Here is a 22,342-nt window from a genome sequence, read left to right on the forward strand (position 1 = left end):
CACTATTATGCCACCTGGGTCGTCTTTGTGTTCCTTCAAGCGAGCGTGCTAAGATGATTTGGGAAGCACACTACAGTCGGGCTGCTGGACATTTCGGGGTTGAGAAAATAGTGGCAGTACTACAAAAGTATTTCTATTGGCCAAATCTTCGATAGGATGTCGGGAAGTACATCAGATCATGTACTGCCTGTGCCATTGCCAAACCAACCATCAAGAAGCAAGGCCTCTATACCCCGTTGACTACCCCTAGTCGACCTTGGGAATCCATCTCCATGGATTACATGTCAGGGCTTCCTTCCACCAAGCATGTAAATGATTGTATTTTTGTGGTCGTCAATAGGTTCTCGAAGATGGCCATTATGGTGGCCTGCAAGAAGAATATCACAGCAGAAGCCACTGCTAGACTCTTCTTTGAACGAGTGTGGGTGCACTTTGGGATCCCACAGTCTATCATCTCAGATCAGGATAGTCGGTTCCTCAGTACATTTTGGTCCAGTCTCTGGTCAATGCTGGACACCAAAATCACTAAGTCCATAGCCTTCCATCCTCAAACTGATGGCCAGACCGAGGTTGTCAATCGAATGATTGTACACATTCTGCGCATGTACAACTCAAAGCATCCACGCACATGGGATGAGAGCCTCCCCTATGTTCAGCACAGCTACAACCGAGCTCTTCACAGCTCGACTGGCCACAGCCCTTTTCAGGTGGGCTTGGGATTCCAACCACTATGCCCCATTGATGTGGCCTTGCCACTTGCAGCTACTCACACAGCTTCAGCTCATGTCCAGTCTGAAACAGATAAGGCAACCAGCTTCATTGAGCACATCCAACATATTCGCCAGCAGGTCCATGACATTCTGGAGAAATCAAATGCCAAGTACAAGCAGCGACATGATCAACACTGGGTGCCACACAAGTTTCAGGTGGGTGACAAAGTCTAGTTGCATCTGCAAAAGGAACGCCTTACTGGAGCCTATCGGAAACTGAGACCACTCCAATATGGTCCTTACACCATTACTAAGGCTGTGAGGGACAACTCATTTGAGCTCAGTATTCCCCCATTCCTTGGCCTACACCCAGTGTTCAATGTGGATCACCTTCGGCCATACTTTCCACCATTGCTAGACACATCCGATATTTCAGAGCAGCTCACACCCACAGAATTAAACCCAGATTGCATGGAACAAGCTGCAACTGATCGGATCATGGACACACAGATCAAGAACACTCGCCAACAGAATATCCAACTATATCGAGTTGTCAAAGCAGGCCAATTCCTTCACCAGGGCAAGTGGTTCACCAGGGACCAAGTTCAGCAAAAGTTTCCTCATCTCATGGAGGAACTCAACGCAATGGGGACCATTGCTTCCTAAGGGGGGAGGAATGATCCAGGTGGATCTTGGTGGCCACCTGCCAAGCCCACCTGGACCCCCACCATTGTTCTTCTCAGCATTTTCAGTTTCCTTAATTGTAGCACAACTTACTATTTTTAGCAGTTTTTTGGGTCCTGAACTTCCGGAGCCGTTTTGAGGCCCTAAACGACGTTTTTTGGGGAATCCGAGGGCAACATGGGTCCATGTAATGGACCGATGTTGCTTGTTCCAACAATGGTAGTGCTCGGATAGATCTTTCTAACGAGCTATTGTATGCGTCAAACATAGATCGTATGCCAAAGTTATGATCCCGGGAAGTTGGTGTACCAATTTACCCCAAACGAGGCTCATAGTTTGGCGTTTCATCTTCTAGGGTTAGGTTTTGGAATGTTAAGGGTTTTTCCACTGTTTCTCAACAATAAATAGGCCTTCGAGCCTCATTGTAAGACAGTTCAGAGGCATGTAGCCACCACATCTCTTCTCAGAGATAAGCTACCATCGCCCTAGCTGGGTTATTTCCATTACTGTTTGTAAGCATATTTCAGTATTTTACATTAATGAAGTAAAGTATTATTCCTGCTACATATCTATGTTTATGGTTATCTCTGTTTTTATGGTTATCGCATCTCTGTATTTATGGTTATCTCTGTAATCTATTGCGTTCCTGCTTAAATTTGGATCATAACCCCTGATGTGGACCCATCAACTTGCATGCAAAATCTTGGTCATAGATTATCCTCGCTTGATCCAACGGTTACGGATCATATCGCGTGGGCTAAGAGTACTGATAGTTAGCACGCGGTGAAGGTGGTAATTCCACCCCACTCCTAGCCACATGTCACATGGTGAGTGGAATCGCTCCCAAATGAGAAAAATTGCTTGCGAAATATCAGAAACCACTGCAAGGGCAGTGAAGTTGTTCACTGGAATAAGACTTGGGGTTTTGCAGTTGCCAAGAAAATCTAGGTTTCAACTCATGGGCCATAGGTAGATTTATTGAGGTGATTTGTAAAAATGTACTATGATACAAAATAATCACCCACTAAAAATTTAAACCCCCTTAATTTCGCCAAAGGGCGAACATTTGCCCCTAAAATCACCCCTAAAGATCCCTGAGACGTCTGGATTTCCATCACCCATGTTAATGAGGCCGCCATAGACCTGCCACCTAAAAGGGATCACACTTGTGTCCAAACACTGCATGATGAAACCAGAATAACTGCACCCTATTACTGTGGCTCTATGTCAGCAAAAATGATCTCTTGATTTTCCTGATGCTGCTGTCGGTCACTAAGGGCTCTAGATGAACATCCCTCCTTCAACCTGTCATCTGTTATCTCCTCCCACCAGCAGCAGAGATCAATATGCTTATTTCGTACCCCCTCATTGGCAAGCCAATCCGCCACTTTGTTGGCTTCCCTACGAACATGCACCAACCCGAGGGTTCTCAGCATTCTTAGGTGTGCTTGGATTCTTTGGTAGACTTGTAGAAGCCACTAATGTTCTGAGATTTTCTCAGGAGAAGCTCCAACATTTATCCTTTTTATTGAGTTAATGACAAGTTCTGAATCAGCCTCAATGATGACATTTGTAATGTTGTACTTGAGCAGTATTTCTAGGCATGATTCCATCGCCATGAGCTCAGCCATATTGTTAGTAGCTTTGCCAAGATAATTGTGGAAGATGACCTGTATGTTTCCTTCCTCATCCCTCAGAACCCCTCATAACCTGCTTTTCTCAGATTCCCTTTTGAAGCCTCATTTATGTTGAATTTTAAAAACCATGAGAAGGGGGTTGCCAAGAAGACTTTTCTGTGGTTTTCTTGATAATCTGCATAGCACCCTGAGGGGGATTAACCTTGTGCTCTAAAAAGTGGTTTTCTTGATAATCTGCATAGCACCCTGAGGGGGATTAACCTTGTGCTCTAATTTCTTCAATATTCTTACCTCTCTTTGTTTAATAGGTTTACTTGTAGCTTCTCCTCCCAGGATATGTACAGTTTCTTTGAGTTGTTTAAGGACCAGTTTGAGGATGTTACTCACCAGATTCACTTTCTCCTTGAAAATCCTATTGTTACACTCCTTCCAGACATTCCAAATTAAGAATCTTGGGGTCAACATCCAGGCAGAGTTTACGATCTCATTATTCGAGAAATTTTTCCTCCAGTTCTTCAAAGTGGTGATGATTTCATTAGCATCTTTGTCCGTTTGGTCAAAGACTTCTCCAACCCAATTCCAAAGCTTTGTGGTAAAAATGCATCTATTTAGGAGATGATTTGTAGTTTCTTCCTGTTGTCTGCATAAGTGACATCTTGAGGGGCCAACAAAACCTATTTTTCTTAGGTTATCCCATGTCAGAATCTTTCCCTGTTGAACTAGCCACTTGAATAGTTTTACATTCATCCAATGAGGATTTTCCTAGATTTCTTTCTATGTCTTATTAGTGTTGGGATGGTTTAGCCTTGCCTCTATTCATTTGGCTTCTTTAAGGTTGAAGAGAACTGTCTTGTTCTTTCCCCATCTTAGTTTATCATTCAATTTTGAGTTCAATATTTGTCTCTTGTCTAAAATACCTTAAAGGGATGTGGCTTGAGTATGAAACATGCCCATTCCACTATAATCTGGAAGTTTCCAAGTTCTCCATTTCTTATCATTCCTTGATTGGTCCCAATCGTCACTTACCCACTTTAGTCCTTTGCTGATGGTATCAGTGTGAATGTCTGCTAATTCTTCACTTCGGAGATTGTCCTCCTGCTACCAATTGTCCTCCCATAACCAAGCCAGGTTCCCATTTCTGATCTCCCAGAAACTATGGTTTTGGACTAGGGCTCTATTCTCCCATGCCCTATTCCAAATTGTAGAACCTTTTACTTGTCCTGTCATTCTGATTAGATTTTCCTCCTGCCATTTGCTAGCATATTTGTGCTTCCAGAGTTTTTCCCAAGGGGCTTGAATTTCTTTCAACCATCTCCACCAATTTTTGGCACCAAGAACTCTATGTAGAATTCCTGGGTCATGAAGACCCAAGCCACCATGGGACTTTGGTTTGCATACTCTGTCCCATGCCACAAGGGCCCATTTATTCTTTTCTTCCCCTTTCCCCCATAGAAAGTCTCTCTGAATGTGTCTTATATTGGTCATTACATTGGCTAGTGCTGGAATGGTAGATAGCATATAGATAGGGATACTTTGTAGGACAACTTTAGTGAGAACTAGTCTCCTTGCTAGATTAAGTGCTCTGTTTGTCCATTTGCTTATCTTATCTTTTATCTTATTAAGAATTGGCTCCCAGATGTCCTTGTGAAGCGGTTTGTCACTGAGAGGAACTCCCAGGTATTTCACAGGCAGTGTCTCCCTTTGAAAGCCCAAAATTCTGGAAAGATTTCTTTGAATTGAAATATATATATTGAGAAAGAAGATTTTTGATTTAGTGAGACTTACCTCAGTTCCTGCTACCCTAGCAAGCTCACTCAGAATCTATTTGAATGCTTTGGCTTCCTTAACAGTGGGAGTGCCTTGAAGCATAGTGTAATCCAAAAATTTTTGATGTGTCACAATGTCCCCACCATTAGTGAGTCTCAGACCCTGAATTATCCCTTCCTCCTTAGCAGCTCTGATATCTCTTCCTAACCCTTCCATCATTAGAATGAAGAGGAAAGGAGAAAGAGGATCTCCTTGCCTTAGACCCCTAGAAGGCTTGAAGGTTTTGGAAGGAATGCCATTGAGGAGAATTGGATAGTTGGCTATGGTAACTAGCGCCATAACCCATTTTATCCAATCATGATCAAAGCCACAGGCTTTTAAAATTTCTCTTATATATGACCAGCTAAGTTTGTCATAGGCCTTTGCTATGTCCAGCTGCATTATCATTCTAGCCTGCTTGTTGGTAATGAGTGAATGAATTGTTTCATGTGCTTGTATTATATTATCTAGATTTTTTCTTCCTTCCACATAGCCTGTTTGTTCCTCTAACACTAGGGTTGGGAGGAGAGGTTTAAGACGATTGGAAATGACCTTGGATATTATTTTGTAGATCACATTGCATAATGCTATAGGTCGAAATCTATCTGGAGAGGTGGCATTCTCCTATTTGGGGATTAAGGCTATGAAAGATTCATTGAGTGCCTTTAAGACTTTCTTAGTTCTTCGAGAGTCTTCCACAACCTCTGGGATGTCCTATTTCACTATCTTCCCACAAGCTTTAAAAAATTCCACATTGAAGCCATTTGGGCCTGGTGCTTTCCCATTTTGCAACTGTTTCACTGCTTCCTCAATTTCTTCCACTATTATTGGTCTATTGAGATTGAAATTATCTTCTTTGGTGACCAATTTAGGGATGTACTAAGTGAATTTTTCTGTAAACTGGTATCTATCTTCTGAGGTTTCCTCAGCAATTTTCTGAAAATGATAGAGTAGAACTTTCTCCATCTCTTCATGAGTGTTTCTCTCTACACCATGTTGATCTATAAGTTTCAAAATTCTATTGTTGTTTCAGTGAGCTATGGTGGATATGTGAAATAATTTGGTGTTCCTCTCCCCTTCTTTGATCCATTGTACTCTAGATTTCTGTCTCCAGAGTATTTCCTCTTGAAGGCATCTATTGTACCACTCTTGCTGGAGTGACTCTGCCATCTCTTTCCTTTCATCTGTGTATCCTTCTATGATAAGAATCCGGTTTATTTCCTTTAGTCTATTTTCCACCTCTCCTTTAGCTTTGAAGATGTTACCAAATTCCTTTTTATTCCACTCTTTGAGTCCGTCTTTAATATGTTTGAGTCTGCAGTGAAGCAGGAACATCTTTGTACCTTGAAGGTGAAGATCTTCCTTCCACCATTGTTCAATATTTGTGAGGAACTCTGAATGTGTGAGCCAAGCATTCTCAAACCTGAAGGGGGTGTTCCTTGGTTTGCCGAAAAGGGAGGCTTCTAATTGGATAGGCTAGTGATCTGAACCCCAAAAAGGTAAAATGAGTGTACTAATGTTGCTTCCCCTGAGAAGAAGTTCCTCTGAAACCATAAATTTGTCCAATTTTGAGGCCACTTGGGTAGGGCCTCCTCTTTTGTTGTTCCAAGTGAAGATTCCATTGCTTGTTTCCATATCAACCAATTTCATATTGGTGATGAAGTTTTGGAAGGCAATTGAATCTCTCCCAAGTATTCTAGTCCCTCCTTTCTTCTCCATGAGTGATTTTGTTATGTTAAAATCACCTCCAAGAATCCATGGTAGAGCTGGGTATCTCTTCTTCATATCCTCTAGTGTTGTGAGGAGTTTAATTTTTTCCTCCATTGGTTGTGGACCATAGACATTGGTGATCATGTAACATTGCATGTCTCCCATTGGTTGGAAAATCAGAGAAAGGTGATGTCTGGATGCCTCCGCATCAATCACACCAAATTTCTGTGGATCCCAGAGAGTGAGAATACCACCAACAGATTTGTTTGCCTTAAATTCAAGATATTCATATCTATTTACCCATTTTCTATTTTTTTCACTGATCTTCTCCACTGAGCATTTTGTTTCCTGTATGAATACTATGTCAGGTTTTTCCTCTCTAATCCTTTTATCAATATTCCTCTGTTTTCTTCTGCTCCCTAGTCCTCTAATGTTCCAGGTTGTGATTTTCATTGAGGTGGGGTTATAAAGGAGTAACTAGAAAGGTATTTCATCCTTCCTGAATCAATCATGAGCTTGCCACACTCCAGTAGTAATTCCTTCTGTCTCTTTCTACCCCTCCTTTTGCCTTGATTCTTTGTTAATTTTCCGGTTATTAATCCTATTGAGGAGGTTCCTTTGTTTTCCTGGTTGTCATGTCCTCTTTTGACTCCTGCAGCTGTTTGATGTGTCTTTTTAAGGAATATCTGTTGGACTTTATCCACGTCCTCATGAGGGATGGAGTTTATTCCCAGGTTTCCACCCTGTTCTAGAAACTTTTCTAGCTCTAGGTTCTCCCTTTCCAAGATCTCCTGCAAATCTTGATCCTCCATACCACTTTCACTTTGAGTCATTTCCTGGTCTTTTTCTACAACCATGGTATTTAAAAAGTCCATCGTGTGTTCATTCTATTCCTGAATGTACTCCATGTTGGTCAATTTTTCTTTCCCCCTTGCTGTCTGATTCTTTGCACTCCCTTTATCCCCTTCCTCAACTTCTTTTTCTCCTAAGATCTCAAAGCTGTTGTAACTTTTTGTTTTATCATTCACACTAGGGCTCTTTTGTGTCTTCCTTCCTCCCCCTTTTCCTTTCCCTCCCACTTTGGTGAAACCTATCTGGTCTTTTCCTTTGTTGGGATTTAGGTTTTCCTCTCTTCGATTGAGTGGACAGTCTCTTGATAGATGCCCATGCTCATTACATTTGTGGCATCTGAATGGGATATGTTCATAGTCAACTACTTGGATCCATTCCTCATCATAGACTTCTAGAATAACCTCATCTGAAAGGGCTCCTAATAGGTCCATCTCCACACAAATGCGAGCATAGGATGTATATTTTCCCCTTAGAGTTGCCTCTGAATTCTTTAAGAAATGACCTAATTTATTTCTTATAGCTTTTAAAGACTCTAGCATCTAGTAATCAAAAGGTAAGGAGTATAGTCCAATCCATACCGTTACCGAAGTAAAGGTTTCTCGTTCAGGCACAAAGTTCATCGTCCATGGCCTCATATAGAGCCCATCAGTTGCAAAGAAGTATGGCCCTCCTTCAAAGATTCTATCTCTGTCTTCCATGTTTGTAAACACCACAATGAAAAAACCTTTTGATCCAAGATGAATATTTAACTCCCCCATTGGTTTCTATTTGTATTTTATCCAAGTGTACAACGCTTTCTCTGATGGCCAGTGTAGAGCTATAACTAGGGTCTCTCACACCACCAATTATTCCACATTATTAAGTCAATCCGGGATCGTTTTGTTCTTTCAAGGAGTAACTCAATCCGAGGCTGTTCTGTCCAAGTAGTGCTCGGTAGTATAGCGTTCTAATGACTTGAAAGGAAACGAACACTAAGCTGTAACTAAACCAATTCAGGAAATGAAATCACACAAGGCAGATGATCAGTCAAGGGTACGGAACCACTAACCCTTCCCTTTAGAAACTGATAAAGAAAGAAAACCAAAGCATGGGCTTATAGGTCAGGGAGCTAGGCAGCGTCTTGCTGAGCTCACGACAGCCTTAGGCCTGCTGTCACGCGAAAGCAATAAAGGCAACCTAGCGAAAGTAAAATGGAACAACAATCCTTAAAATGGAACAGCAGTAATGAAATGGAACAGCAACAAAGAAATGGAACAGCAGTAATGAAATGGAACATCAAACTATCATAAACAGGAAACGTCAATCATATAAAATGGAACAGCAAACCAAATAGAACAGCAACCCAAATGGAACAGCAAACCCAAATGGAACAACAACTCCAAATGGAACAGCAAGTCCAAATGGAACAACAAACCCCGAAGTATGTACATGGTCTATACTACTGCAGCGATCCGAGAGTAATGTATGATGTGACTATGTTTCTGAACAAAGCGATATTATCTTCAAGTCTCACAAATACTTAATTCATATGAATCCAATAATGATAACATTCATACCAATAACTTGCTGTGGAAATGGATGCAATTCGAATAGATTCAGTTTGTGTAATACAGAGACGTGAATTAAAGAGCTTATTCAGATTCAAATATTAATTAAGAAGCATAGTCTATCATAGCAAAGATATATCGGATTACTGTAATGAAAGAAATAAGCAAACCACACAAATCACCGTATGATACAACAGCGAGTGACCGTCGGAGCTGGGCCCTTGGCTACGATGGTACACTGCTTAGAGTTACTTCAGATGTAGAAACGAAGTGAACACCAAATCCTTTATATTAATTGCATTAACAAAAGTGTACAAAATCAGATCTTACAAAAGCTCAGTGATCAAAATCGTTCTGAGTTTATAATCATAACAACAGTCGTCCCCCCACGCTCAATGGCGTGGTACCTTTATATAACAGAAATGACGGAGATGTCTAGATACAAAAGATAAACTTAAAGCAGCGATCCCTCAGGATCGAAGATCCTGAGGGATTCGCTAATCGTTCGGGTCTCTTCATTCCTTCTTGCGTTCTCCGTCACGATATCCTGCGTTCTTTTCCTGGATTATTCGGCTCCAATTTTGCTTGATCTTGTCCGCATCCGGTTCCCTGTCGACGGGGTAGCAGTTACTTTCCTTGCGCTTCTTGTTTTTACTCGATAATTCCCTATTTCCGCATCTTTCTGCATAGAAAACATCGATTATTAGTGATTGAGCTTTGTTTGTCCATTTTCACCCAATTTACCAAAACCCTTATATTTTTAGGCTCATAATGCAGAAAAGATCAGAAATAGTATTGAAAAGCCACTAGATTACTTATCAAAAAGCATACCTTCCAGGTGCTCCACACACCCCCCTGCTTACCCTGTTTCATGTCCTCATGAAAACGTTGTAATTGACATGCAGGGCTGTGAGAGAGTAGGCCGGAGAAGGGATCTCACGAAGAGGCCGACAACCATGATTAGCAACTAGATGGTCAAAGAACTGGTCTAACTGATCTGCAGGCATCTCATATAGAGCCTGATATCCAGGTGCAGGATGCCAAACAATTGGGCTGCGAAACCGATACCCCAACCAAAATGGTCCTGCTCGCAGAATCCGTTCCCCATAAAGACTCAATCGACTGGCAGCCAATTCAAAATTCTCAAAGTTAAAGGGTTCCCTGAGCTGGATGTTTGGGTTAGAGGTTCGGTATCGAAACTTTGCAGCATGGAAGGCCTGGTCTTTAATGGTCAGGAAATACTCCAGACCATTTCGGATCAAGTCTCCATGCATGGGACCTAATATCTTCATGACACCTGGGATCCTCATCGTACTCCTATGCTCTCTCCATAATGCTGCTGGGTCCCTAGGTTCAGCCTGTACCCATAGGTCTAAACTATTTTCTTGCCTCTGAAAGATGTTGTAAGCTTTAAGCCATTTTAACTGATTCACCCCAAATGAGATAAAGGCTTGAAATTGTATATCGCCAACGAAAGGGCCAGGATTCAAATCAGTTTCCTGGTCTAAGACAAGATTGTGCAAGTAGAATTCACATAACAACCTTTGAACTTTAACTCCATAGTGCTTGCAGCAATCTATAAAATCATTAACTGTGTTGATATGGATGGGTGCTCCTGCCCTAACAGCTTTTATTTTTAATCTCAAATAACGTTCAAGCAAAAACAAAGCATAATTTTTAGCAGGGGCTCTACAAGTCAAAACATCAGTATACAAGGAACACAAGGTGTCCATCTGCTTAACAACACTATCTAGTCGACGAGTTACCTTAGCAACCTTTTCCTGCTCCTTCTGCCATCCTTCAAAGGCCTGGCTCTCAGACTGACTGATGTTTCGAAGTTGATGTTGGAGCTCCTCGTATCTTTCCTTGGGGACCGTCTGTTCTCGTAACTTCTCGGCCTCCTGCTGGGCTTCCTTCATCATTTTATGCAAGGTTCTGGTTTTCGGGTCTTTCTTCCACAGAGCCGTAGAAGCTGGAAGTTTAACCTGGACCTTCCTATTGCGTTGTTTGGAATTTAGGACTCGAATTACACCCGAGGGGGGTGCTTCTGTTTGAACCTCTTTGTTGTCTGTTTCATTTTTAATGCGAACAAAGGGTTGCTGCGGTCTTCCTACCACCAGAGCCTCTTGCTGTTCCATTGGAATATCCATTTGTTCCTCCGAGCCAGATGGAACAACAGTTTCTATTGGAACAGCACCCTGTTCCTCATTGTCATTCGGAACAACGGACTGTTCCTCAACAGTAGGTCCCCTGATGGGGTTTCGTCCATCAAAACGAACCCTAACCCTCGGGGTTCTTGCTGCCGTGGTCCTTTTCCTTTGCCTTGCGGTTTTTTGTATTCTCAGACTGGCTTTCAACATTCTGATTTGTTGCCGAAGTCTGGCTATCGTGCCCAGCATCCTCTGGTGCTTTTTCTTCAATTTTGCAATTTCCCTAGCCTCGGCAGAGGGTTTGGCCTTCAATCTTACTTCTTCTTCCTCTCCTGGAGCATCTTCCGGTGCCCTGGGGACGGATTGTCCCGAATTGATGTCTTCTGCTTCATTACCAAAGCCAGGCAGGTTTTCTTCCCCTGCTTCTTCTGCATGCCCTTCCCCAGGTAATTCTTCTTCTGTGGGACCATCAGGGATGCCTCCTGGACTGGAGGCTTGGCCGTATTCTCCCATATTGGCCAGAACTGCTGCCAATTCCTCTTCTCCTGGATGGTCTTGCAACGGACTACCCATGGATTGTGAATTTTCTTCCTCAATTCCTTCTTCTGGCTGGTTAGTTCCAGCCTCTAGTTGCTCAGCATTTCCTTCGGGTAATTCACCTTCCTCTTCCGAAGGTTCATCCTCGATCTCGATTGGTTGGGTCGTAGTTTTCTGAATATTTTCCAACCTTCCCCGTATTCGAACCAATCGAGCTGACTTCCTGGGTCTTTCAGGCAGGTTGGGAGTGCCAACAGGTTCTCTAGGTTCCTCTGGTCGTTCCGGCGTATCGGAGGATCGCTTCCGTTTCGACACAGCATGTTTTTCTGCCGCCGACTTCTTACGTTTTTCTGATTGTTCCGGCGTGCTAGAGGACTGCTTTCGTTTTGAAATAGCATGCTTTTCTGCTGCTGGCTCCTTGTGTTCTTCTGAACGTTCCAGTGTGCTGGAGGTTCGAGGTAAAGCCAGCCCCATTTTGACTGTTTCGACCAATTCCTCCCAAGTGTCTTGCTGTTGGGCAAGACTGTGGCTTATTATTAGCCGAATCAGTCCGTGGTGGCTAACAACCGTCTCTGCGTGCTGAGCCTTCTTCAAACTTCGGGCTGCATCATGTAATAATGAATTTAAAAAGGCAGGGAGATTTACAGAGCATTTTCCCTTCAAAACAGCTAGAAGTTTCAAGTGACGAGCCCTTACCACATCTTTTCTCCCTTCGCAGGTGATATAGCTCTGCACTATCTTCGCCAGCTCGGTCCAGGGTTCCCCCAGTGTTGTCGGCAGAACTCCTTTCCCTTTGACTGTTAGACTTTGGCCTTCGCTTTGGAAAATTTCCATTGCTTTCTGCAGTCTTTCCTTCTTCAGCTCCCATCTGGGTCCAACAGCTGGTAATCCTGTGGTTTCTGCAATAATGTCCTCTGTGACTTCTATCCGCTTTCCTCCGACTATAGAGTGGTTTTCCTGCAGATTTTGCAGGAATTCCAACGCTAAAGCCTCGTTCGATTCTTGCAGGCGGTTGAAGTAATTCAACCATCCTGCTTTTTCCAGAATTTCGCGGGCGGCAGCAGACGCGGTGAGCTTGTGTGGTTCACTTCAGATTGTTTTCCCGCCCATAGCTTACTCTCAGGAATGAACTCGGGAATGACACAACAGCTGTCTGCAGTATTTACCGAACTGAGGGGATACTCGATGCTCTTTTTAGGAAGGATTTTCGCAGAGCATGCAGCAAAGAGAAAGATCGTGGATGGCAGTCCGTAGAATGAGATCATCATACCGTTAAATCGTGTTATTATTTTGCCCAAATAGTGTGCAGCCACGTAACCATTGGAGTAATGAGGTCACCTCCCCCCCCGCGATCTGATAGGCTGCCCCCAGCCGTCAAAGAGAGGAGCAGCAGCCAGTCGGGAGTCAAATCATAAAGTACAGCAGGTGGAAATTATGCCATGTTGTAAAAGGACAATGAAGTACCGAAACCGAGGCAGAAAAATGGATCGCTTTTAAGATAAGCCAGTGTGATATAATGAGGAACCGAGGGTTGGACGTCTGTCAACTGTACCAAGTCTCCAGTAGTCATTGTCAATTCCGTTGCCATGATTGGTGATAATGCTCATGCGATAATTATATCAGGGTGTGACATATGATACATGCAAAGGAAATAAAAGACAAACAGACTTAATATCATACCTGTTGGTGTAAATATTACGACTCCAATGCCATTAACAGAGCTCTGCTGCCAACAGGTGTTCATAACCTTGGCAAAGTTGTTTATCTCACCCTCCGGAACCATTATCCTTTGTGTATCTACTGAAGAGTGCTTTGTCAAAATGCAGGCCATTATGCTGGCTTGGTGACCAGATAACCATAATGCCATTCACAAGGTAGGCACGAAACGTGGTCAGGCCGGCTCGTGATGAGACCTCCTGTTCCAAGGTTTGCTTGTTATTTTACCTTTGGACCATATCCCTGGTGTGGTGGCCGTAATGGGAATGCCACTTCGCTTCCATCCTTATGATCATGGTAGGCTGGCTCCGAATGAGACCCCCTATCCTGCATTTGACGATTTCATGTCTTGTTCTTATTTTTCTTTAATTCTTCTTTTGCAGCACACTTCTTTTTCTTTGTTCAATTACACATAAGGGTGGTTCTGCACTCCTTAAGAGTGGGGAATGGTGGAAAAAGTCTTACAATCCCAACAGACAGATATAAATGTTTGCTCATATTCCTCATTGATGATCAAGAAAGTTTTTAGGGAAATCGACATGATAAAAATTGCCAAACCATGGTTCGGGAACAAGATAATGACAGTAAAGACGAAAATTAATGTCGCTCCTCTTGTCTTCTTATATCTGCTGACTGTTAAAGCAATAGCGATTTATGATATGCAGGTTTCGGTATAACATGCTTTCATGTTCATTGCATAATGTCATTGCTATATCTAAAGGATTTAGGAGAGTATAATCGCAAAACGTCCAAATAGAAGCAGAAAGGTTCTGATGGTGTCTTCTCTGCACTGAGCATGTAGATGACTCGTCTTGCGGAAAATAGCGGAATTAAACAAATTCTGTATCTAAAAAAAAGAAATATGCGAGTGCTGTTCCTTTTTGCAAAGGAACAGCAAAACTCCACACGGGCTGTTCCTTTTCGCAAAGGAAAAGCAAAAATCCACACGGGCTGTTCCTTTTCACAAAGGAACAACAAAAATCCACACGGGCTGTTCCTTTTCGCAAAGGAACAGCAAAAATCCACACGGGCTGTTCCTTTTCGCAAAGGAACAGCAAAAATCCACACGGGCTGTTCCTTTTCGCAAAGGAACAGCAAAGCCCAAAAAGTGCTGTTCCTTTTCGTAAAGGAACAGCAAAACCAAAAAGTGTTGTTCCTTTTCGCAAAGGAACAACAGAACAAAAAGTGTTGTTCCTTTTCGCAAAGGAACAGCAGAACCAAAAGTGCTGTTCCTTTTCACAAAGGAACAACAGAACCAAAAGTGCTGTTCCTTTTCGCAAAGGAACAGCAAAAATTCCAAAACGCAGACGTGCTGTTCCTTTTCGGAAAGGAACAACAAAAATCCCAAAATGCAAACGTGCTGTTCCTTTTCGCAAAGGAACAACAAAATAAAAAGTGCTGTTCCTTTTCGCAAAGGAACAACAAAGCAAAAAGTGCTGTTCCTTTTCGCAAAGGAACAGCAAAAACAACAAGTGTTGTTCCTTTTTGCAAAGGAACAACAAAACACCAAAAGTGTTGTTCCTTTTAAAAAGGAACAGCAAAATCAAACGGGTGCTGTTCCTTTTTTTAAAAAGGAACAACAAAATCAAACCAGTGCTGTGCGAAATAAGGTAATCAAAATTCTGCAAACAAAAGACGAAAAGAACATATGTACAGGATGTTTATGTACAGATTATGAAAAACAAATTGCTTAAGTTATGGGTGAGGAAGATTTCACTTCCTCTCCTAGGATCTCCAAATCAGTATCTTGCTGAAGCTGTTGACAAAAGGATTCCCGAGTAAGTGGTTTTCGATAGAGACGAACTCGGTGGCCATTTACTTTGAACGTATGTCCAGAACCGTCAATCATGATCAGAGTGAGGGTCCCATTGTCGTGCACCTTCTGGATCTCATATGGTCCTAGCCAGCGAGTCTGGAGCTTCCCCGGGAAGTCCTGGAACCGAGAATCGTATAACAGAGCCCAGTCTCCTTCATGGAAGACTTTATTCTTTATAAGTGCATCGTGCCACTTAGCTCGCTGTTGTTGGATTAATGCTGTGTTTTGTAATGCAGAGAGCCTAATCTCATCTAATTCGTTGATTTGTCGTAGTCGATTGATCTGTGCCTCATTCAGATCTAGGCCGACCTCTTGTGCAGTTCGTAGTGTTTGGATCTCAAATTCGATAGGAAAAATTGGTTGTTTCCCAAACACCAATTGATAAGGTGAATAGCCTGTCGTACTTCTCCATGTGGTTCTATAAGCCCACAGTGCTTCAGGCAGCCGAGCAGCCCAATCACGCCTGTGTGAGGCGATGGTCTTTGTTAAGATTGACTCAATTATCTTGTTACTGTTTTCTACTTGTCCATTTGCCTGTGGATGGTAGGGGGTAGTAATCTTATGTTGGATATGATAATTGTTAAATGTTGCAGCTAGTTTGTTTCCAACAAATTGTGGTCCACCATCTGTAATTACTTCTCTTGGAAGTCCATAACGTACAAACAAATGGAACAAAAATTGTATTACCGAGTCTTCTGTAGCCCTAGCTAATGATTCAGCCTCAACCCATTTAGTAACATAGTCTGTTGCTACCAGGATGTATGTCCTTCGGTTTGAGGGTGGATTAATGGGTCCGACGAAATCGAGAGCCCATCGTTCGAATGGCTCAATGACCACTTGTGGTCTCAGAGGCATTTCATTAGCTTGACCAGGTTTTCTTGCTCGCTGGCAGCTATCACAGGCCTGCACAAATTTTTTCACGTCCTTAAAGATTGTAGGCCAATAGTACCCTGCCTGTAGTATTTTGTGTGATGTTCTCTTGTCGGCAAAGTGCCCCCCGCATGGTCCACTGTGACAAGCCTTTAAGATGTCTAGGATCTCATCCTCTCGAATACACCTTCTGATTTGCATGTCTGCCCCTGTATGGAATAAATGGTCTCCAATCCACGAAAATCGTGTGCTTTTTTGAACAATTTGCTTTCGTTCCTGAGGGGTTAGGTGTTTTGGTAACTTACCCACTGCAAGGTAATTGGCGACGAACAGCAATGGAAAACAGATGTTCGTCAGGGAATTGATCTTCCACAGCTGCTGCTTCGCTTGATTTGGGTATTCTTGAGAGGAAGTCGGCTACAGGGTTCTCCTTGCCGGGTCGATCCTTAATTGTGATGTCAAACTCCTGCAACAGGATCAACCATCGAGTTACTCTAGCATTCGTGACAGGTTTGTTTGCTAGATATTTAATAGCAGAATGATCGGTATATAACACAACAGGGTAACCTGTAATATAATGCCTAAATTTATTAACAGCATGAATTACAGCCAGAAATTCCTGTTCAGTAACAGTATAATTGAGTTCGGCAGAGGATAAATTTTTGCTAATATAGTAAATAGCGTATGGCTTCTTATCCTCTTCTTGTCCTAGGACTGCACCGATTGCTGTATCCGAGGCATCCGATGAGATCTGGAATGACAGATTCCAGTTTGGTCCTCGAAGGACTGGAGCTATTGACAGCAACTTTTTCAATTCTTTAAAAGCCTGGTCGCATTTATCTATCCACAAAAAATCGACATTACCTGTCAGAGCATACAGAGGTGCTGCAATTCGTGAATAATGTTCTATAAAACGTCTGTAATATCCAGAAAATCCAAGGAAACTACGTACCTCTGTTTGAGTAGTGGGGGTAGGGATGAGCAAAAGAATCTGAATTTTAGCAGGGTCTACCTGAATGCCTGCTGCTGAAATGTAGTGCCCTAGAATGAGCCCTTCCGTCATCATCATGTAGCACTTCTCATGGCTCAGGCAGAGTCTGGTAGCAATGCAGCGTTGTAGAACTTTTTCCAGGGTATCCAGAGCTGGGTCAAATTCATCCCCATACGGTGTGAAGTCGTCCATATACACCTCAAGTCCATCGTTTATTAGATCTGCAAAAATACTAAGAATAGCCCTTTGAAATGTAGCAGGGGCGTTACATAGGCCGAAGGGTAATACACGGTAGGCAAACGTTCCCCAAGGGCACGTAAAGGTAGTTTTATCCTGGTCTTCAGGGGCAATTTGGATTTGGTTATATCCACTGAAGCCATCCAAAAAGGAGAAAAATTTCTTCCCTGCTAACGTGTCCAATACTTGATCTATAAATGGGAGGGGAAAGTGATTCTTTTGTGTAGCCTTGTTTAACTCCCTGTAATCGACGCAAATCCTCCATTTTCCATTTTTCTTGGGTACCACCACAAGGGGAGAGACCCATTTACTGTCAGAGATAGGGTAAATAAAGTTAACATCTAAGAGCTTCTGAAGTTCATCTTTTACTATCTCTTTCAGGTGAGGGTTGAGTCTCCTTTGTGGCTGACGGACAGGTCTTGCGTCTTTCTCTATATAGATGTGATGGGTGCATAATTGAGGATCAATCCCCTTCATGTCAGGGTAATCCCACGCAAATGCATCTTTGTATTTTTGTAGCAGATTAACAAGTTTTATCTCTTGATCTGGTTTAAGATTGGCGTTAATATTAAGAGTTTTACTAGGTTCAATTTCCACTACTTTAGTATTAGCAACAATAGTTACTGGTATTGTCTGATCATGCGGATCTTTTAAGGGATCTTCTTCTAACTCACTGTCAAATGCTGCCTCTATCATAAGACACTGGATGTGTGTTCTAGCTTCAGTTTGACTAATAAAATTGTTAATGGCGTCGTCTTCTGTTTGATCCTTGAAGTCTAACGCCTTCTGTATGGTTAATGGAGATCTGATGTTGTTAGCGAGATATGATACAGGATAAGAGTTAGTTTTAATCATTGGCAGGCTTGGCTGAGCTGGAGGGTACAGAATTAAATTTTTGACATCGGGTCCTTTAGCTATAGTCATGTTTCCCTGCCGGCAGCCAATGTAGGCATCAGCAGTAGCAAGCCAGGGTCTGCCTAGGATTAACGGATGTCCATCTAGTCGGGTTTTAGGATTAATTACCAGGAAATCTGTGGGATACTCCCATGAATCTACGGAAACCATGACATCATTCAGAGTACCTTCTGGTCGAACTACAGATCGATCTGCCAATTCTAACAGAGTAGAGGTAGGTTCTACTGACGTAATGCCAAGATTTTGGCAGGTGGAGGTTGTCAAAATGTTGATTGCAGCTCCCAGGTCGACTAGAGCGTTAGTCGGGGTTTGGCCATAGATTTGAACGGTTACAATTGGGTTCCCGGGATCTTCATATTTGATAGGTGTCTCCTTTCCTGATAATAGGTTGGATAAAGTACCAACTACTTGGACTCTAGGGTTAGTATTTGTATTCCTCCTTGATTTTTTGATGCATAATTCCTTTATGGTTTTCGCATATATAGGAATATCTTGTATAGCTTGGAGGAATGGGATTTTTATATACAAATTTTGTAACTCTCCCAAAATGTCAAAGTCTGGAGGTTGTATAGGTCGAGATATGACTAATCGTTCTGGGAAAGGGGGAGAGGATGTACTTGTTTATTTATTATTTTGCTCTTTGTTTTCATCCTCCCGTTGTGGGGGTTGTTCTACAGGTAACTGATTTTCAATATGCACTGTTTTGTCTCCCTCTGTTTCTATTATTCGCCCCGATCTTAACTGAAGATCGTTGCACTCCCTTAGGTCAGACTCAATCTCTGATGTGTCTATGATTTGGATGGATTGGACTGGCCTATTATTAGGATTGGGATTGGGTTGGGCTGGGAGTTGCGGTCTCAGATTAGACTGGGGATTTTGTGGTAAAGCTGGCAGAGTTGGTTGAGGGAGTGGGATTGATCCTGCTGGCTGATATGTCGATCTTGGCCAGCTTGTCTGCCAGGATGAGCTTTGCGAGGTGGAAGGGGTCCACTGTGGAGGATAGGAACTATTCTGCCAATATGGTGGAGGATAAGGGCAGTTTGGCCAACCAAATTGGGACATCCAAGGATTCGTAGTAGGAAACATTTGAGGTGACCAATTTGAGAACGGGGGTTCGGACGGATTTTGCCACATGTTCTGTTGCTGCGTATTGAACTGCGGGGGTTGAAAAGAAGAGGAGTGGTCTAAAAACATACCTGGTTGCCTAGGCTGCCATTGACGACGCTGGTTAACAAAATATGCTGGTTCTGACTCCTCTTCTGCTTCTTTGTATACTGCCTTCAAACCAGGAAGTGAAGGGCAGCTTTCGGTCAGGTGGTCCTTGGTGCAGATAGCACATATTTGGACTGTATCCAGCGGGCATTCCTTGTGGCTGTGCTTCTTCCTGCATCGTGGGCAAAAAATGGCTAGATTCTGCTCTGCCTCGGCTTGCTTCTGTTTAGCCTGCACAATGTCAAGTTGTGTAGTTAGTGTTCCCAGGATATCAGTTTTAAAATTTTCTAGCAAATTTCCAAGTTCCGCTCGTGTCACTCCCTCTGTTAGTGTTCTGTTATCTCTGGGGAAGCGATCATATTCCGCTGGTTTTATCCTCGTGCTGCCTCTTGAGCTCCTGATACACAGATCAATGATATCAGCAAAATTTTCCTGATAAATGTCTCCTTTCCCCATGATGTTTAACGTTTCGATCCATTGCTCTCTCATACCTCTAATTAATGCAGTTTTCAACACGTTATCCGGCAAAGGTAGTGATGCATAAGGGGATCTTTGCAAGTTATATTGGAAACGTTCCACATATTCTTCTAAGGTTTCGTTTGGTCTAGCTGACATTTGAAAGATTTCATCTTTTAGTTCCCTCGATCTACAGTAATCTTGGTATTTCTTTAAAAAGGCTTCTTTCATTTGATCCCAATTGTTAATAACCCCACCACCTAAGCCCATAAACCATCTTAACGCAGCCCCCTTTAATGTAGAGGGGAACAATTTCAGTTTCTGGGGATCGGTGGTGTAATCGTATCCTCTACATAATACATCAAATTCGAACAAGAATGCGTCCGGATCTTCTGATGTGAGGCCATGGAATGTGGGAATATGCTGGAGAGGGATGGCTTTCATGGGCGCATTTGCTGCAGAATCTACTATCGGATATTGCAATGTGGAGGTTTGGGTGTTTGGCTGATTCTGCGCCATGGGATCGAATATATGCCAGTAATCTTCAGGAATTTCCAAGAGAGTGTTCCTTGGTTGAGGAGGGGTAGTCTTAACAGGGATTGTCTTGACACCACTCCCTTGATCAGGAATGATAATGGCCCCAACTGTCTGCGGTGAATGAATTCCTTCAACAAGGATTTTCACAGCGCTTCCCTTGTCCGGGCTATTCAAAGGCTGGTTTAATTCAATAGGAGATCTAGGTTCCTCAATTTCCCCTGTTTCTCCTTCTCCTTCACAAAGGTTACTTTGGGTCCCTTCGTGCAATGGTCCAGGAGTCAAATTTTCAATTTCTTGAAAATCCTGCTCCTCTGTTCGACTGTGCACCTCAGCAAAGGCTTCGGATGGTGATCCCGAGGTCTGAAGGGAACTAGTAGGCTGTTTAGAGTTGACTTTCTTATAACCTACTAATGGCTGAGAGTCGGCTTTCTTATAGATTTCATCTATAAAGGTCGTTCGTCCAAGGGTCACCGGCCCCTTGGCTTTGGATGGAGGCTTTTGCTCTTTTTCTAACTTTTTCTGCTTAGTCATGCACTCCAATTAAACTGCTAAATCCTATTTAACCAGCAATTCTACTAAGAGAGCGGACGGTGGAGCAGGGCTTTTACATGCTCCGTACGCAGGTTCTTACCTTCCGTTTTTAAAATCCAACTCCCTCCTAGCAGATTTGCGCACTACTCTATAAGGACAAATGGCTATTACCCCTTCCCCGGAAACGACGCCAAAATGTAGAGCTATAACTAGGGTCTCTCACACCACCAATTATTCCACATTATTAAGTCAATCCGGGATCGTTTTGTTCTTTCAAGGAGTAACTCAATCCGAGGCTGTTCTGTCCAAGTAGTGCTCGGTAGTATAGCGTTCTAATGACTTGAAAGGAAACAAACACTAAGCTGTAACTAAACCAATTCAGGAAATGAAATCACACAAGGCAGATGATCAGTCAAGGGTACGGAACCAATAACCCTTCCCTTTAGAAACTGATAAATAAAGAAAACCAAAGCATGGGCTTATAGGTCAGGGAGCTAGGCAGCGTCTTGCTGAGCTCACGACAGCCTTAGGCCTGCTGTCACGCGAAAGCAATAAAGGCAACTTAGCGAAAGTAAAATGGAACAGCAATCCTTAAAATGGAACAGCAGTAATGAAATGGAACAGCAGCAAAGAAATGGAACAACAGTAATGAAATGGAACAACAAACTATCATAAACAGGAAACGTCAATCATATGAAATGGAACAGCAAACCAAATAGAACAGCAACCCAAATGGAACAGCAAACCCAAATGGAACAACAACTCCAAATGGAACAGCAAGTCCAAATGGAACAACAAACCCCGAAGTATGTACACGGTCTATACTACTGCAGCGATCCGAGAGTAATGTATGATGTGACTATGTTTCTGAACAAAGCGATATTATCTTCAAGTCTCACAAATACTTATTTCATATGAATCCAATAATGATAACATTCATACCAATAACTTGCTGTGGAAATGGATGCAATTCGAATAGATTCAGTTTGTGTAATACAGAGACGTGAATTAAAGAGCTTATTCAGATTCAAATATTAATTAAGAAGCATAGTCTATCATAGCAAAGATATATCGGATTACTGTAATGAAAGAAATAAGCAAACCACACAAATCACCGTATGATACAACAGCGAGTGACCGTCGGAGCTGGGCCCTTGGCTACGATGGTACACTGCTTAGAGTTACTTCAGATGTAGAAACGAAGTGAACACCAAATCCTTTATATTAATTGCATTAACAAAAGTGTACAAAATCAGATCTTACAAAAGCTCAGTGATCAAAATCGTTCTGAGTTTATAATCATAACAACAGTCGTCCCCCCACGCTCAATGGCGTGGTACCTTTATATAACAGAAATGACGGAGATGTCTAGATACAAAAGATAAACTTAAAGCAGCGATCCCTCAGGATCGAAGATCCTGAGGGATT

The sequence above is a fragment of the Pinus tabuliformis genome, chromosome 4_1 (genome assembly GCF_031772625.1).
Source record: "Pinus tabuliformis cultivar Carrire ecotype Pingquan chromosome 4_1, CPIR1, whole genome shotgun sequence".
Lineage (NCBI taxonomy): Eukaryota > Viridiplantae > Streptophyta > Pinopsida > Pinales > Pinaceae > Pinus > Pinus tabuliformis.